This window comes from Arachis ipaensis, chromosome B9 (assembly GCF_059453495.1).
Source record: "Arachis ipaensis isolate K30076 ecotype BB chromosome B9, ASM5945349v1, whole genome shotgun sequence".
NCBI classification, from domain to species: domain Eukaryota; kingdom Viridiplantae; phylum Streptophyta; class Magnoliopsida; order Fabales; family Fabaceae; genus Arachis; species Arachis ipaensis.
In genome coordinates this window covers 79,393,725-79,398,607 of record NC_142444.1, presented here as the reverse complement: position 1 = coordinate 79,398,607, position 4,883 = coordinate 79,393,725, and the positions used below count along the sequence as shown (strand labels likewise).

The 4,883-nt window shown below is 34.5% G+C and overlaps 1 non-coding gene across 1 annotated transcript; it reads right to left on the bottom strand.

Moving 5' to 3' along the window:
* Positions 1-4,323: 4,323 nt before the first annotated feature.
* LOC148545138 (small nucleolar RNA R71) lies at positions 4,324-4,431 on the bottom strand. Its single transcript, XR_015901844.1, has one exon. It is a non-coding gene; the product is annotated as a small nucleolar RNA R71 (small nucleolar RNA).
* Positions 4,432-4,883: the final 452 nt, after the last annotated feature.

Sequence of the window (4,883 nt, the reverse complement as noted above, 5' to 3'; positions counted from 1 at the left end):
ATTCCTCCTACTCAGTCACCCTTATTCACTAACCTCAATGTTAATCTTTTTTCTAGTGATGATTCTACAGGTTCTATCTCAAGTCAACGTCTACAGCCACCTACTATTTCACCTTCTCCATTTCCCGATGATTCCAGACCGAACAATGATCCTGCTCCTGTCTCCTGCTTCCACTCATTCTTATAGGGTAAGAAATCTACCTCCTCATTGATGAGCGGATAATTTATACACTTTTTGGCATTATTTTTACATAGTTTTCAGTATGATTTAGTTAGTTTTTAGTATATTTTTATTAGTTTTTAAATAAAAATCACATTTCTGGACTTTACTATGAGTTTGTGTGTTTTTCTGTGATTTCAGGTATTTTCTGGCTGAAATTGAGGGACTTGAGCAAAAATCAGATTCAGAGGTTGAAGAAGGACTGCAGATGCTGCTGGATTCTAACCTTTCTGCACTCAAAGTGGATTTTCTGGAGCTACAGAACTCCAAATGATGCGCTCTCAATTGCGTTGGAAAGTAGATATCCAGGGCTTTCCAGCAATATATAATAGTTCATACTTTCCCCGAGTTTAGATGACGCAAACTGGCATTCAACGCCAGTTCCATATTGCATTCTGGAGTTAAACGCCAGAAACAGGTTGCAAAGTGGAGTTAAACGCCAGAAACAGGTTACAAACTGGCGTTCATCTCCAAGAGAAGCCTCTACACGTGTAAAGTTCAACGCTCAGCCCAAGCACACACCAAGTGGGCCCCAGAAGTAGATTTCTGCATAATTTACTCATTTGTGTAAACCCTAGTAACTAGTCTGATATAAATAGGACCTTTTGCTATTGTATTAGATATCTTTGATCAGTTTTATGCTATCTTAGACCTTTATGGGGGCTGGCCATTTGGCCATGCCTGGACCTTGTTCTTATGTATTTTCAATGGTAGAGTTTCTACACACCATAGATTAAGGTGTGGAGCTCTGCTGTTCCTCATGAATTAATACAAAGTACTATTGTTTTTCTATTCAATTCAAGCTTATTCCGATTCTAAGATATTCATTCGCACCTCAATATGAATGTGATGATCGTGACAATCGTCATCATTCCCAACCTATGAACGCGTGCCTGACAACCACTTCTGTTCTACCTTAGATTGAATGAGTATCTCTGGGATTCCTTAATCAGAGTCTTCGTGGTATAAGTTAGAATACATGGACAGCCATTCTTAAGATCCGAAAAGTCTAAACCTTGTCTGTGGTATTCCGAGTAGGATCTGGGAAGGGATGGCTGTGATGAGCTTCAAACTCGCAATTGCTGGGCGTAGTGACAGACGCAAAAGGATCAATGGATCCTATTCTAGCATGATCGAGAACCGACAGATGATTAGCCATGCAGTGACAGCGCATTGGACCATTTTCACTGAGAGGATAGGATGTAGCTATTGACAACCGTGATGCCTAACATACAGCTTGCCATAGAAAGGAGTATGAATGATTGGATGCAGACAACAGGAAAGCAGAGGTTCAGGAGGAACGAACGCATCTCTATACGCTTATCTGAAACTCTCACCAATGAATTACATAAGTATCTCTATCTTTAATTTACATTTTATTTATATTTTAATTATCAATTCACCATAACCATTTGAATTCGCCTTACTGAGATTTACAAGATGACCATAGCTTGCTTCAAGACGACAATCTCCGTGGGATTGACCCTTACTCACGTAAGGTTTATTACTTGGACGACCCAGTGCACTTGCTAGTTAGTTGTGCGAAGTTGTGACAAAGAACTAAGATTATGAACGTGCGTATTAAGTTTTTAGCGCCGTTACCAAGGAATGAACCGTCACGATTTCTGCGCACCAAGTTTTTGGCGCCGTTGCCGGGGATTGTTCGAGTTTGGATAACTGACGGTTCATCTTGTTGCTCAGATTAGGTAATTTTATTTTATTTTTAAGCTTTTTACTTTTATTTATTTTTGAAAAAAATACTTTTAAAATAAATTATTCTATGGCTTCAGAATTTTTAAGGATGAATTCTAGAGTTTCTTCATGATCTATTGAAGCCTGGCTGGCTGTCAAGCCATGTCTAAATTTTTAGACTGAGGCTTCCACTTATCATGGCAAGAGTCCTTGGACTCTCTTCTAATCAGCTGTTATATGCCTGATTTGTATCTGCTGAAGCTTGGCTAGCCATTGGCCATGTCTAGGGTTTTGGACCGGAGCTTTCACTGAAAGGTTGGCTGGCTAGTAAGCCATGTCTAATTCTTGGACCGGAGCTTTAGACTAACATTGCATGATTCCTGGAATTCTTATTAAAAATTTTGAAATCCTTATTTTTTTTTTCCAATTAATTTTTGAAAAATACCAAAGAAAAATTACAAAAAAAAATTAATAAAATCATAAAATCAAGAATATTTTTGTGTTTCTTGTTTGAGTCTTGTGTCAATTTTTAAGTTTGGTGTCAATTGCATGTTTTTATAATTTTCTTGCATTTTTCGAAAATTCATCATGCATTCTTCATGATCTTCAAGTTGTTCTTGATGAATCCTCTTGTTTGATCTTCATGTTTTCTTGTTTTGCATCTTTTCTCGTTTTCCATATGCAATTTTAATTTGTTATAGTCAAATTATTCAAAATTTCTAAGTTTGGTGTCTTGCATGTTTTTCTTTTCTTAAAAATTTTTCAAAAATAAGTTCTTGGTGTTCATCTTGACATTCAAAGTGTTCTTGGTGTTCATCTTGACATTCATAGTGTTCTTGCATGCATTGTGTGTTTTGATTCATAATTTTTATGTCTTGTGTCTTTTTTTGTGTTTTCTCTTTCTTCATTAAAAATTCAAAAATAAAAAAAAATATCTTCCCCTTATTTCACTCATAATTTTCGAAAATTTGATTTGATTTAGTCAAAAAGTTTTTAAAATCTAGTTGTTTCTTATGAGTCAAATCAAATTTTCAATTTAAAAATTTTATCTTTTTCAAATCTTTTTCAAAAATCAAATCTTTTTCATTTTTTTCTTTCATAATTTCGAATCTTTCAAAATTATTTTCAAAATCTTTTTCTTATTTTTATTTCATATTTTCAAAATTAATGCTAACAATTAATGTGATTGATTCAAAAATTTTAAAGTTTGTTACTTGCCTCTTAAGAAAGGTTCAATCTTTAATTTTAAATCATATCTTTTTGTTTCTTGTTAGTCAAGTAATCAACTTTAATTTTCAAAATCAAATCTTTTTAAATTTCTTTTTCAAATCTTTTTCAATTTAAGTTTCAATCACATCTTTTTCAAAATTTAAATTCAAAATCTTTTCTATTTTCTTATCTCTACAAAATTTGATTTTCAAATCTTTTTCAATTAACTACTTAACTTTTTGTTTGATTCTTATCTTTTTCAAAACTACCTAACTAACTCTCTCTCTCTCTAATTTTCGAAAATCCCTTCCCTCTTTTTCAAAATTCTTTTTTAAATTAACAAATTGTTTTAAAATTTAAGTTAATTTGATTCAATTTTCCTTTCTTAATTTTCGAACTTTAATTTTTTTTTTTTAAATTCAATTTAAAAGCAAAAATACTTTTATTTTAATTTATTTAATTTTCAAATTTCTCTTCTCCTCATATCTTTCTAATTATTTATTCATCTACTAACACCCCTCTTTCACCTAAGAATTCGAACTCATTCCTCTCCCTTGTGTTTGGATTCTTATCTTCTCCTTTCTCCATTCTTCTCTTCTTATACTTACATAAGGAATCTCTATACTGTGACATAGAGGATTTCAAATTTTCTTTTCTGTTTTCTTCTTTTTCATATGAGCAGGAACAAGGATAAGAACATTTTTGTTGAAGCTGATCCTGAACCTGAAAGGACTCTGAAGAGGAAGCTAAGGGAAGCTAAAGCACAACTCTCTGGAGAAAATCTGACAGAAATTTCAAAAAAGAATGAGACATGGCCGAAAATAATAACAATGCAAGGAAGATGCTTGGTGACTTTACTGCACCTAATTCCAATTTACATGAAGAAGCATCTCAATCACTGCCATTGGAGCAAACAATTTTGAGCTGAAACCTCAATTAGTTTCTCTGATGCAACAGAATTGCAAGTTTTATGGACTTCTATTAGAAGATCATTTTCAGTTCTAAACTGAATTCTTGTAGATCTGTGATACTGTTAAGACCAATGGGGTTGATCCTGAGGTCTACAGGCTTATGCTTTTCCCATTTACTGTAAGAGATAGAGCTAGAATATGGTTGGACTCTCAACCTAAAGACAGCCTGAACTCTTGGGATAAGCTGGTCACGGCTTTCTTAGCCAAGTTCTTTCCTCCTCAAAAGCTTAGCAAGCTTAGAGTGGATGTTCAAACCTTCAGACAGAAGGAAGGTGAATCCCTCTATGAAGCTTGGGAGAGATACAAGGAACTGACCAAAAAGTGTCCTTCTGACATGCTTTCAGAATGGACCATCTTGGATATATTCTATGATGGTCTGTCTGAATTATCAAAGATGTCATTGGACCATTCTGCAGGTGGATCCATTCACCTAAAGAAAACGCTTGCAGATGCTCAAGAACTCATTGACATGGTTGCAAATAACCAGTTCATGTACACTTCTGAAAGGAATCCTGTGAGTAATGGGACGCCTCAGAGGAAGGGAGTTCTTGAAATTGATACTCTGAATGCCATATTGGCTCAGAATAAAATATTGACTCAGCAAGTCAATATGATCTCTCAGAGTCTGAATGGATTGAAGGAATCATCCAACAGTACTAAAGAGGCATCTTCTGAAGAAGAAGCTTATGATCCTGAGAACCCTGCAATAGCAGAGGTGAATTACATGGGTGAACCCTATGAAAACACATATAATCCCTCATAGAGAAATCATCCAAATTTCTCATGGAAGGA